Below are 14,492 nucleotides of genomic sequence, written 5' to 3'. Positions count from 1 at the left end.
CAGTTTGTAAATTCAAGATATTAGCCAGATTTTACTTTCAAAGTTCAATTAAACTGTATTTACAAAGGTATCAATCTAAATTTCTTTCTTTAAAATAGTTCATTTACATATGTATTTAGTGTATTTGAAATATAGACGGAAGTCTGCCATCTGCTGATTCACTCCTCAAATGTCTGAAACAGCTGGAGTAGGGTCAGGCTAACGCCAGGTGACTGGTACTCAATGAGGTGTCCTACTTGAGTGACAGGAACCCAGCCACCTCAACCAGTACCTGCTGCCTCCCAGGTGATGCCCATTAGCAGAAGTGGGAATTAGAAGTGGATACCCTGATATGTGATAAGGGCATTGCAAAGTAGTAAATTAATTGCTGCACTATATGCCCACCACAAGCAAAATTTCTTGGAGACATGGACGTATTGGTAACTTTGTGGAGAAATCAGAACCTTCATACCTTGCTGGATAAATGCAAAAATGGTGTAGGGGCATGGAAACACTAACAGGTTTCCCATATATTTCATATGACCCAGCAGTGTATACCCAGTTAATATCTTGGAGAATAGAAAGCATACAATCACACAAAAATTTTATATGAATTATGAAAACAGTGTCATTTAAAAAAATTATTATTTGAAACACAAAGTTAGAGAGAGAAAGAGAGAGATATCTTCCATCTTCTGACTTGTCCCCCAAATGGCCACAATGGCAAGATCTAGGCAGGTCCGAAGCCAGGAGCCAGGGTTCTCCTTTGGGTCTTCCATATGTACAAGGAGCCTGATCCTTATGCCATCCTATGCTGCCTTCCAAGGTGCATTAGCAGGGAGCTGGATTCGAAGTAGAGCAGCCAGGACTTGAACCAGATGGGATGCTGGTGCATGAAGGTATAGATTAGCCTGTTGAGCCAAGGTACAAGCCCAAAGCAGTATTATTTAAAAAAACATTTTAGAAATGTTTTCTATTGGGAAGACAGATCAGATTTATGGAGAGAAGGGGAGACAGAAAGACCTTCCGTCTACTGGTTCATTCTTCAAACAGCTGCAATGGCCAGAGCCGAGCTGATCTGAAGCCAGGAGCTTCCTCCACGCCTTATACGTGGGTGCAGGAGGCTTTGAGCCATCCTCCTCTGCTTTCCCAAGCCACAAACAGGGAGCTAGATAGGAAGTGGAACAACTGGGGCATGAACTGTGCCCATATGGGATCCTGATACTTACAAGGTTAGAATTTAGCCGTTGAGCCATCACACTTGGCCTAGCAGTATCATTCTTAACACTCCAAAAGTGAAAGCAGTTCACATGTCTACCAACTACTAAATGAATACACAAAGCACGGTAAATCCACACAATGGAATACTGTTGAAGCATAAAAAGCAATGAAATCCTGGGCATTGCCACAATGTGAATTAACCTGGAAAACATTATGCTTAGTTAAAGAAATGAAACACAGAAACCCATAGATTGGATGGTTTCATTTATATGAAATGTCCAGAATGGAAAAGTCTGTAGAGACAGAAAATAGATTAGTGATTGTCAGAGGATGAGGGAAATAGAGACAGTGAATGACTGCTGATGTATATGGGCTTCGTTTTGGTGTGATGAAAAAGATTCTGGAAGCAGCACTGCTAATTTTGCAATTGATTGAAGATACTAAGAGCTACTGAAGCATAAACTTTAGGAGGGTGAATTTTATGGTGTGTGAATTCTATTTTTAAAAAGGTAAAAAGAGTTAATTTTTTTTCATTTGGAGGTTTGGTCTTTTTACCAACAGAATCATGATAAAGTAATACAGAATGTTCACAAAATTTCAGCACAAGATTTCTTTGTTCATAACGGTTTTCATCTGATTGGTAAGAGATTTTCTTGTATTGGAGCCAATAGTAGAATACATTTTTTCTTCTGAGAAGTTCTGGGCATATACATGGCACTTAACAACTATCCTGATATGTCAGTTGATTTTCTGATTCTTACTCCAACCCATAAGTTACTAGAAAATGTAACTTTTGTAGTTACTCTCATTTCTACATCTAAGAAATGAGAGATTTGAGAACTAAGTTTAACTCTATGGAGCAGGCTTATGCATTCAATGATGTATCTTCTGATGGGTTCTTCAGCAAGTATCATCTAACTTTACTGTGGTATAAATTCTCCAAGTGAAAGGTGAAACTTGGAGGTAGTTCTCATGCCAAAACATTTTGGAAAACAAGGTACTGAACAGAAAGAGAAAGCAAACAGAAAACAAGATGTACAGAGATTGCCACAGGCATGTTTTCTCAGGAGTTATTTCTGCTGTTTTTCTGAAAAACAATTGTATTTATTGTAGCTCATTTGGAGTCTGACACTTAAACTCAGAATAAAATTTTTGTTTTAGTTGTGGTTATTAGAAGCATGCAATGAATATGGTGCATCTTTTGATCTCTTCAGAAGTCTATTTCAGTGATAGTGATAAATCCATGTGATATGAAGCATACATAAATAATTATATATGTGAGTGTATGTATGGCATCTACATCTGTACATCTAAGTAAATTGTTTTTTAAAGACTGATTTATATTTTTACCTGAGAGGTAGATGTACAGAGAGAAACAAGGACACACACACACACAAATACACACAGATACAGAGAGAGAGAGGAATCTTCCTTTGGACAGTTCCTCCTTGGATAGCTCCTGAGTAGCAGCAGTGGCCAGAGCCGGGCTGATCCAAAGCTGGGAGCCTGGAGGTTCTTCCAGGTCTCCCATGTGGGTGCAGGGACTAAGAACATGCATCCTCTGCTGCTTTCCCAGGCCATAGGCAAGGATCTGGATTGGACGTGAAGCAGCCAGGATCTGCACCAGTGCCTATATGGGATGCCAGTGCCGCCAGCAAAGGGTTAACCTGCACTGTGCCATCCCTTAGGTAAAAGATTTTAAGGAAGGAAAAACAAAAAAATATGAATAACTAATTTGAGATTCAGCATCTTAATAGGTCACAAAACCTAGGTTTCTGTGAACCATCCAAGCTTGCCTTACAGGTGATTTGATGAAATGACTTCATTGCCTGACTTTCTGGTGTAAGTAAATTTACTAAAAATGACCATGAAGTGAATTACATCTGTTTTTCTTTTAAAAAAGACATAAAATAACTAGACACCAATTTTCCATTACCTGTGAGATTACTTTTCAAGATTTATGCAAAGGGAAAAGTAAAAAAAAAAAAACAAACTGATTTGGCTACAAAGCATTTTGAAAATCCATGCATATGGTGGATTTGCAAAATGTGCAAAATGTGTATTATTTTAAAAAAACTGTTAAAATTTCAAAAATTGTGAAACAAAATAAAATTTTAAATACTGTCTCGTCCCCAAATTTGTTTTTAAATTTATTTGAGAGGGAGGGAGAGAGAGAGAGAGAACGCTTCCATTTGTGGGCTCGATTTCCAAATGTCTGCAGTAGTCAGGAGGTAGCCAGCTAAAGCTGGGGGCCAGGAGCTCATCCTGGGTCTTGTATGTGGGCAGCAATGGCCAGTGCTTGAGCCACCACCACTGCTTTGCAGGAAGCTAGAGTGAGGATCCAGGGGCAGGTGTCAGCTTCAGGTACTCCCACTGCCTCTGAGGAAATGCCCACCCCTCCAAAAACATTTTGAGTGTCTTTGAATACACATCAACTACCATCTAGTGGCTTCCAATACCCAAAACAAGTGGAAAACCCCCTTTCTAGAAGAAAGAAAAGATGTATAAGGAAGAGCAGAGGCTTGTAAAAAATTTATTGTCCTCAGGGAGATTTGAAAACAAAAAGAACCTGCCAAAATTACAATGTTTTAAGCAATTAGATTAAAGAAGAAAAATGCTTTTGGAAATTAAAAAAATGTTTGTTTTATAAGGTTTACCTGAGAATTATGAGAATGTTTTGACACTAGAAATCTCTTGATAGCGCAAACAGTAAATAGATGAAAGGAAACATGCTTATCTTGATTATAGAAAATATTTAGATGAAAGCCAAAATTTATTTCTCACAAAAATCACTGAATTAAGATTATAAAGAGATAGGGTAAAACTCTAAGCTTTTTGTGGGCAGGTGATGAGACATAATAAAAGAACAATATATTTACTATTACGATATACAAGTAAATGTAAGGTATGATCATTAATTTCTCAACCTTAAGAAAGCTGACATTTTGGGCCAGTTAATTCTCTGTTGTGGAAGCTGTCCTGTGAATTGTAAGATGTTTAATGCTATTCCTGGACCCAACACATATATTAGTATTGTACTTCAGGACTACATTGCCTCATGTCCCCTCCTGCAAAAATGCCCTGGTTGAGAACCACTTAGATTTGGAGATTAGTTTAGGCCTACCTGCATTAAAATGTTTGCCATATGGGCCCATGCAATGGCCCAACTGGCTAAGCCTCCAGCTTGCAGTATGAGCATCCCATATGGGATGTCCTGGCTACCCCACTTCCCACTCAGCTCCCTGCTTGTGGCCTGGGAAAGCAGAGGAGGTTGGCCCAAAGCATTGGGACCCTGCACTCAGTGGGAGACCCTAAAGAAGCTCCTGCATTCTGGCTTCAGATTCACTCAGCTAAGGCTACTGTGGCCACTTGGGGAGTGAACCAGCAGATGGAAGATCTTTCTCTCTGTCTCTCCTTCTCTCTGTAAATCTGCTTTTCCAATGGAAATAAATACATCTTTTGAAAAAAAATGTTTGCAGTGATTTTTTTGTGGTTGTGTTTGCTACTCAGAGTTTGACTTTTTATGTAGTATTTGAACATACGCACACTTGCATATGTACAGGAGGCACTTCAGAATGCTCACAAAAAACTAGAATTGAAAAATATATTTACTTTGATAAAAAAATTATTGAAAGCTATGTCTAGTTCTCACATAATACACATTTTCATGAACTTTCTGAAGATTCTACATATGAACTGATTTCAATTTTTTGTGCCTAAACAAGGTTATCTTTTAGCCCCATTTTTCTGTGAATGCTTCAAGCAGTCTGTATTGTTTTAAAATTCTTTATTTGAAAATCAGAGTGACTGAGAGACAGGAAGAAGAAGCGAAGTTTTCAACTGCTAATTCATTCAGCAATGGCAGCGACAGCCAGGGCTGGGCCAGACTAAAGCCATCTGCCTAGGAAAAAATGTAAAAGACCAAAATAGGTTAGGATGGAAGTTAATGTTATCGCATGATGATACCTTAGTCAATCAAACTACTTGCTCGCCCTCCTATCTGTAATGTTACACCTTTTAGTAGCATAGCTGGATTCAAAACTGATTGAAAATTTTCAGAATTGAAACTGCTGTAAAATAACTATGGGTTAGGTATTTTGCAGCACTGAGTTTGTGATGTGAATGGAAAGAACCAATATGTAGGAAAAAGAGGGTTGCAGAGAAAGCTGCAAGTATGGGAGTGTATTCTTGGTAATGAAAGGTTAAAAGGCCTTTTTGGCAGAAAGAAAAAAATTTGGAAAGAAAGAGAAACTGAAGGAATAAGCATGTTGTAGAAGGTCTGTGGAAGTCAAATGCTACACAAGGTTAGTTTGGATGAGATTAGAAGGGGATGTTAAAAGTAGATGGCATGATTCTCCGTTCTGTGATGTGTTCAAGCTGTCCTCACAGATTTAAGGAGATGTAACAGTGGTCCAGTAAGATGTAGTAGCCTTGCAAGACCAAACGGACTCACTAGCCTGTATGGTCTAACAGAACAGGAGCGAGTTGGAGCTCCTGACTGCAGAACATTGAGGAATCGGTGCATTCCTTCAAAATGAGGGCTGCCTCAGTGCAAAGCAATCAGGGGTAATGAGCAAAATGCCAGATAACTGTGGAAGAAAATCCTGGGCATATCTCCAATGCTAATAACATATGGATATGGCCACTCCTAGGGCATGGCCAGGCTCTCCAGAAATAGGGCATATTATCACTGCAGAGATGGGTTGTTGGAATGTAAGCGTCTGGCCCAACAGGTCGTTATGGGAGAAATTAACATATGAGAAAAAAAGGGGGTGCAGCTCGAAGGCCTAGTGGCTGAATCCTTGCCTTGCATGCCCCAGGATCCCATGCAGGTGCCAGTTCACGCCCTAGATGCTCCGCTTCCTACCCTGCTTGTGGCGTGGGAAGGCAATAGAGGATGGCCTTGGGATCTTGCACCCATGCGGGAGACGTGGAGGAGGCTCCCGGCTACTGGCTTCAGATCGGCTCAGCTCCAGCGGTTGTGGCCACTTGGCGAGTGAACAGCATCTTTCCTTCTCTCAGTGAATCTGACTTTCCGATAAAAATAATAAATAAATCTTAAGAGAAAAAAAAGTTAGTTAGTGCTAGCCACCAGTTGCTAGACACATTCTGGCCAGAACTTAAAAGAATGCATTGTTGAGTATGCCTTAGGGGTTCCCAAATCTCTTATGAGAAAGTGGGCTTAAGTAATGTATACAGTCTGTAAAGGATGATGGAACTGAAAAGGAGGGAATGAAGGAGGAAGGTGGGCTGGCATGTAGGCCCCGCAGAAAAATAGCCTCACGAGGCGTTCACACGGAGACCAGCTCTGGCTGAAACGGCTCTCCTTTAAAACTTTATTAGCTTCACAGATGAAAGAAAAATCTGTTTATTTATCATTGGTTGTTGTTGAAATTGTCTTTTATCTGTATAATAGCCTCTTAGTTTCCTTTCCCGTTCATTTTATGTTTAGTCTTCATTGTGTTTTCCACTGAGTGTCCACCTTTTTCATTGATTTAAACATTTTTATTAATTTTTAAAAGATATTATTTATTTTTATTGAGAAGTCAGATACATAGGAGGAGAGACAGGAAGATCTTCCATCCAATGGTTCACTCCTCATGTGGTCAAAATGGAAGGACCTGAGCTGATCTGAAGCCAAGAGCCAGGAGCTTCTTCCAGGTCTCCCACGAGGGTGCAGGGTCCCAAGGCTTTGGGCTGTCCTCTATTGCTTTTCCAGGCCACAAGCAAGGAAGCTGGATGGGAAGTGGGGTTGCTGGGATTAGAACCAGCACCCATGGGCATCCTGGGCATACAAGGTGAGGACTTAAGCCACCAGATTACCATGCCAGGCCCCTTTTTCATTGATTTTAAAAGACAAATACAGGATCCGATGCAGTAGCCTAGTGGTTAAAGTCCTCATCTTGCATGCACCCAGATCTCGTATGGGCACCAGTTCATGTGCCAGCTGCTCCACTTCCCTTCCAATTCTCTATTTGTGGCTTAGGAAAGCAGTTTAGCGGTGCCCTAAAGGCTTTGGACCCTGCACCTGTGTGAGAGACCCAGAAGAAGCTCCAGGCTCCTGGCTTTGGATCAGCACTTTGGCCGTTGTGGCTGTGTGGGGAGTGAACCAGTGAATGGAAGATATTTCTGCATATCTGCCTTTCCAATATAAATACGATAAATAAATCTTTAAAAAATATATTTATATAGTTAAGTGTTGTTTTCTCACATTGTCATTTGTGTTTTATTTTTATTTCTGGCATACCTTACTCTAGAGTTTAAAAATAAATTTTGCAGTCAAACTTGTCAGAATTTTGTCTGTATGGGTTCTAATTTTAGTGTATAGCTTAGAATATTCCTTTATTCTATTTTCTGTTTGAATTTTTGCTTTTTAGTATGGATGTTTAATTGATTTTTATTTCTCTTTGTTAATATATGCATACATTTTCTCTAAATATAGCTTTATGTATATCCCAAAAATTTTGACAGAATAACACTAACTACTATTTTAAATACTCATAATTTCATTCTTAATATAGATTTCATTCAGGAATTAAAGATAGTACTTAACATTTCCAGGAAATTACTTTCTTTTTATTTATTTTCATTGCAAATCAAATATACATAGAGGAGGAAAGATAGAGAGGAAGATCTTGTGTCCACTGATTTCAATTCCCAAGTGGCTGCAACAGCTGGAGCTGAGCCAATCTGAAGCCAGGAGCCTGGAGCCTCTTCCAGGTATCCCACATGGGTTGGGTCCCAAAGCTTTGGGCCGTCCTCGACTGCTTTCCCAGGCCACAGGCAGGGAGCTGGATGGGAAGCGGGGCTGCCGGGATTATCACTGGTGCCCATATGGGATCCCAGCCTGTGCAATGCAAGGACCCTAGCTGCTAGGCTACCTGCTGGGTTCCTGGGAAATTACTTTCTTTACAGGTATCTTTTTCATGGTAATTTGCATTTTAAAACTTATTTTGGTCAGGGAGTTTCACTTTCCTAAATATACTGTTTACTAACTATATGACCTCTTAGTTTGCAAGGATTGTAATGATTCCTAACAACTCACTTTTAACTACCCACAGGAGATCAGTCATACTCATCATTTCATTAGCTCTATCTACATATCAACCTTCCTAAACACAGGACTCTCTGCCTCACCTGTAATGTAATGTAATCCTCACTGGCTTCTCCTTCTTTTTAAATATTTGTTTATTTATGTTGGAAAGGCAGATATACAGAGAGGAGCAGAGACAAAGAGGAAGATCTTCCCATTTGCTGTTTTACTCCTCAAGTAGCCAAAATGGAGCTGAACTGATCTGAAGTCAGGAGTCAAGAGCCTCTTCCAGGTCTCCCATGCAGATACAGGGTCCCAAGGCTTTGAGCCATCCTTGACTGTTTTCCCAGACCGCAAGCAGAAAGCTGGAAGTCCCCCTCTTCTGAATGACTCTTTCTTAACAGATTTCTTTCTGTTTCTGGAAACATGTATGAAATCTTTTTTTAAAATAGTACTGATTTTTAAAATTTATTTTGACAAAAAAGACACTAAGATTTTTTAAAAGTTTTAATTAGAAAGCCAGATTTACAGACTGAAGAAGAGACAGAGAAAGATTTTTCATACATTAGCTCACTGCCCCAGTGGACTCAATGGCCAGAGCTGAGCTGATGCAAAGTTAGGAGTTTGGAGCTTCTTCGGGGTCTCCCATGCAGGTGCAGGGTCCCAAGGCTTTAGGCCGTCCTGCTTTCTCAGGCCACAGGTAGGGAGCCGGATGGAAGTGGAGAGCTGGGACATGAACTGGTACCCAAAAGGGGTTTTTTGGCACTTGCAAGATGAGGATTAGCCAAGTTGCATCAGGCCCAAGAGATTTTTTTTTTTTTTTTTTGGTAAGGCTGAATTACAGAAAGAAGAGGAAAGATCTTTCATTTTCTGGTTCTCTCCCCAAATGGACACAATAGCCAGAGCTGAGCCCAACAAAGCCAGGAGCCTAGCACTTCTTCCAGTTCTCCCAAAAGGGTGCAAATGCTCAAGTACTTAGGCCAACTTCTTCTGGATGCTGGTGTCCTAGTTAGTCTTAGCTTGCTATGCCGCTTGCTGGCTGAAACACACACAGAGCAAGAGACTGACTCATTCACTGGGTTACTTCTGAGATGGCTCACAATGGGTAGGTGTGGCCTGTGTCAAGCTGAACCCGGGCAACGTAACTCAAACTAATTCTCCCAAGAGGGTGGCAAGACCCAGTTACCTGAACTGTCATCACTGCTTTTAGTTAGAGTCAGGGGCCAAAGCCAGCTGTCAAGCCCAGCTACATGGCATGTAGGCATTTAACCAGTTCATTCCTAGGCTGAGCAGGTGCTCCTTTCATGTGTTGGGGTATGTAGATAAAGGTCTTTGAGCATGTCATTGCCATTATGAATCTAAACCACAACTGAATGACAGGTTCTTCAGCTCTAGACACAGACCTGCAAGCTCGTCTAGGCCCTGCAGTAACATGCTGCAGCATCCACAGCAAGGTGGGAAAACCTACAGGCTGGTGGGAAAACACAGTTTTAAAGAGATTTAAGAGATCTGAAAAACCCAACAGGATTGCTCTCAGGATAGTTCACAGCAAATTAGCCAGTGCTTTCTGAAGCTTGTGGAGTAAATAAAGGTAAATTCTGGAAGCAAGAACTAAATAGGTTGGGAGTCAGAGGGCTCAACCATTAGAATCAACAATTGAAAGGAATTCGGGTCATCAATCCTACAAATGTTGTCAACCTGGACAGGTTACCAAGATTATAATCATAAATGTGGAATAAGGAAGGTGGATGCTAGTCATAGCAGCAGGTAAAGTCTCAGAGATGCAAAACAATAATGTGATGATACCAAGGACAGCATTCTTGGGTTAGGACCACTTCAGTGCTTTTTTCCAGAATTAGAATTAATTCCAATGATGAAGCCTCTGCAGGCTTAGGGTAGGGAGTGTGTGGTAGGAAGGAAAGTTACTAGACATAATCTCATATAATGTGTGGAAAACTCAATTGTCACATTATAAACCTTCCTCTGTAAAATTGGCTGTGCCATGGAACATTATTTAATTTACTCAATGAAATAAATGAGTAATAGAACAGAGAAGCTTATATTATGTTTGTGCACACATAGAATACTCCTGTAGCTTCCACTTTACTACTAGAATATTTCTTTTTAAAAAAGATTTTATTTTTATTGCAAAGTCACATATACAGAGAGGAGGACAGAGAGAGAGGAAGATCTTCTGTCCGATGATTCACTCCCCAAGTGACCACAACAGCTGGGGCTGTGTTGATCTGAAGCCGAGAGCCAGGAGGTTCATCTGGGTCTCCCAACGGGTGCAGGGTCCCAAGGCTCTGGGCCATCCTCGACTGCTTTCCCAGGCCACGAGCAGGGAGCTGGATGGGACGTGGGGCCTCCAGAATAAGAACTGGCACCCATATGGGATCCCGGTGCGTTCAAGGTGAGGACTTTAGCTGCTAGGCTATCATGTCAGGCCCTATCTGTATCTTTCTTTTCTCCATGATATATCTGAAGAACCAAACACAGACAGACACAGAGTGTCATCTAATTTTTGTTTAGAAAGTACCTCTGCATGTGTATGTGCACACACATTTGCTAGTGTCAGTCTCACATTGGGTGAGAGATCTGGAAGAAAACGTCAGTCTGTTAAAGTGATAATTTATACTGCATGGGAATGAGGTTGGCAATGGCAGAGTAGGTAGATAAGATTTTACCTTTTATGTACGCTCTTGTGTTGTTGGGGCATTTCCAAAACAATACCCTGTATTGCTCCTCCAAGTATGGGGAAATGAAACATCATCTTTACCCTTTTAGAGTCTCAGACTGAACCTGAGAATTAACAGGAGAAAGACAAATAGCTTTAAAAAAAAAAAAGATCTGTTTTTTGTTTGAAAGGCAAAGTTACAGAGTGAGGGGAAGAGAGATGCAGAGAGAGAGAGAGATCTTTTATCTGCTGGCTCACTCCAAATGATTCCAAAGGTGGAGGCAAGGCCAGGCTGAAGCCAGGAGCTGGGGACCCCCTCTGAACCGCCCATGTGAGTGTCAGGGGCCCAAGCATTAAGGCCATCTTCCACAGCTTTTCCAGAAAGATTCCCAGAGTGCTGAATGGGAAATGGAGCAGCCAGAACTCAAACCAGCTCTTCTATGGGATGTCAGCATTTTAGGCTGTGGTTTAACCCACAGGGCCACAACAAAGGCACCAGACATGGGGATTCCGTTTTACACTTGCATAGAAATCCCCACAAAGGCCTAAAGAAGTGTCCAAACCAAAATGCCTCCCTGGTACGTTGAACACAGTGACAACTGTGGGAGAGTAACCAAAATGTGTTGGAGATAAAGGAAGGTAAGAGTCATTTTAGGAAGTGTGTTTCTACAGGTTAGTCTTGGCCTCCATGTGCCTGTGGTGATAAAAACATTTATTTTCTCCTGGTGTAGGGAGAAAAGGAGAGGTCAGGGCGTCCCTTTTGTATTTACCTTTAGTTCAAAAATAATCCTTATATGCAAGTAAATTATTTTGCGATGTCATATTCTGCCAACATTTGGAACTGAAAGTTAAAAATTTTTAATGAAGAATGAAAATAAACAGCCAAACAAAACCAGCATAATTATTGATACTGACTTTAGTATCCAAAGGAGAAAATTAATCTAGTGTTTATGCATGCTCTTCAAAATAGTTTTAATCTTCTTTTGAACCAGATATCAACAATCTAAGGCTGTAGTTTTAATATACGTGGCTGTAAGGCAGATGTAAGCAAAAAAGCATGTGGTGTGGTCAGAAAAGAGCAGCCAGTCTCTCCAATGGCAGCATGACCTGAACAAGATTATGAGCAAGGTTAGGGGTGTTAATAACTGATTGGGTCTGTGCTCAGGGAGTTGTCCTGAGGCGAGTGGACACATCCTCTTGAATTGCATCTTTTAGCGGGCAGGAGGTGAATTTAAGTGCTGCACACTCTGTGATGGCCCATGACTTGCGTCACATGTTCGTATCACGGCAGCACAGCTGCTACACTCTGACAAACACCGATTCGTCTCGGTCTTTCTTTCTTGAACCCACAAAACACTACATTCAAGGAACGAGGTGAGGCTAGTGCATAGTAAGGAATGAAGTTGAAGCAAGTGCCTAATAGGGGCTAAACAGTACCTCCTTCCATTCCTGTGTTCCAACACAGGAACGGACTCCAACACCACCTGCTTTGGAGATGGGACTTTAAAAAAATGTTTTAGTGCAGCAGCCTAGACGCTAAAGTTCTTGCGTTGCACATGCTAGGATCCCCTATGAGCACGAGTTTGTGTCCTAGTGGCCCTGCTTCCTATCCAGCTTCCTGCTTGTGTCCTGGGAAAGCAGTTGAGGATGGCCCAAATCCTTGCATGGGAGACCCGGAAGAAGCTCCAGGCTCCTGGCTTCGGATCAGCTTAGCAGCTCTGGCCATTGCAGCCACTTGGGGAGTGAATCAGTGGTCAGAAGATCTTTCTCCCTGTCTCTCCTCCTCTGTAAATCTGACTTTCCAATAAAAATAAATGAATATTTAAATTAAAAATATATATATTGTTTTCATAGTTGAGAGGGATGCATACCTATGTGGGCCTTTGCCGAGGGTGGGGAGGGTCAGGTATGGAGGAAAAAGAGGAGGCACAAGTGTTTCAGGAGTTTTTCTGTTGTGTTTTTTTGTTTGTTTGTTTTATTTTTTCTTCTGTGCTTGCAGGGGAGGAGAAGAAAGGGAGCCACTCCTTGCTGTTGAAGTATGTTAACACCCAGGGATAGTGATGGTCATTTGATGATGCCCTAGAAACCCCAGTGTGGGGATGAGCATTCCGAGGGTATCACTGGAGTGGTTTTGATAGTTCTGAGGTTGTTGGTTTCATTGCTCCAGGGTTGAAAAAGAATGTTTTCAAGGTCCATTGGTTGACAAAGTTCACCTTAGTGCATCCACAGGTGCAGGAAAATGCTACAAAGTTTAGCCAGGAGAATGGCCTAGCCTGTTGTGCTTTCCATCCTCTGAAGAGGCCCCTGCAGCCTAGATGAGCTGGCCTTCATGTCCCCCACGCGCATCTGGGCATGTTGACCACCATACAGGCATCAGCAACTGAGATAACCCACAGGTTCCACTGCCTTGTCTAGCCTGGCCTGCTCCCTACCCTAGTTCTTGTGCTCACCAGTAGTAGTTACAGCCTAGCAGGGAAGTGCCCACAGTTCTGCCAGGCATGCTCCCAGTTCTGGATCTTGCACCAGCCGAGGAGCACAGTAGTCAAACCTTCCTTGACTTGCACCCAGTTCTGGCACTTGCCAACTGGTCCTGCGGTCTAGACCAGCTGGCCTGTACCCGTTCTGTCTCTCATGCATGCTGGGAGGTGCAGAAACCTAGCCCAACCTGGCCCACCCCCCAGACTGACCTGCCCCTTGTCCCAGCTCATGCGCAGCAGTAGAAGCAACAACCCAGCAAGGGAGTCACCCAGATTCCCCTACCAGGTCTGCTCCCAGTCCTGGGTCCTGTGTGTGCTGCCTGAGATAGCCTGTCCCTTCTTGGAATTAACCAGCAGGTTCTACAACTGTGAGTTCTGTGGTCCATCCTGGCTCAGCCTGTCACTACCCTCAGCTTTCCACTCAAACCAATTGGTGTTGCTGCCCCACAGAGAGGAACTCACAAGTCCCTTCACAGAATCTATCCCCAGATTTGGTTCTGTTACTTTCTGGTGGGTGTCATGGACCAGCCTGACACAGTCCACCCCTGCTGTCACACTCACTGCTGAGTATTGTGGCCTAGCCCAGCCAGGCAAGCAGCCAAACCCCAGCTACATGTGCCAGTGTGTTGCAGACAGGGCTATTTAGCCCAGCTTGGGTGTCCCATGAGGTCAGGTCCTTGGCCTAACTCAGAAATGCGATCTGGTTTTACCCATTCTAAACCACCCCCTTACCTACCTGCAAATTCAGTGGCCTGGTCCATGGAAGACCCCAGTCATTCCTTCCTTGTCAAATACGCCCTCAGCTGCTTCCACTTCAATACATCCCCAGGCTTCTCTCCCCAGGCAATCTGCAGCTCCCAGTCTGGTGGCTGGGTGATGTGTCCCGGCTCCGAGTTCCCTGCATTTCCCACTTAATTAAAAAAAAAAAAAAAAGCAGCAGCAACTATCCTGGCACACTGATATAGTCAAAACAAATTTGGTGTTAACCAGGCCCAGAATGCCCACCAATTATTTCCTGCCTTTCTTCCAGCTGTGTAACACTTGCCTACTACAAGGCAACCTAGGCAATTGGCTGCTGTTGGGGTGGAGATGGGACTTTGAAAGA

The sequence above is a fragment of the Ochotona curzoniae genome, unplaced genomic scaffold (genome assembly GCF_017591425.1).
Source record: "Ochotona curzoniae isolate NIBS_2020 unplaced genomic scaffold, NIBS_Ocur_1.0 contig_899, whole genome shotgun sequence".
NCBI lineage: Eukaryota > Metazoa > Chordata > Mammalia > Lagomorpha > Ochotonidae > Ochotona > Ochotona curzoniae.
The sequence above is the reverse complement of the archived record's forward strand: the minus strand, read 5'-3'. Positions refer to the sequence as shown.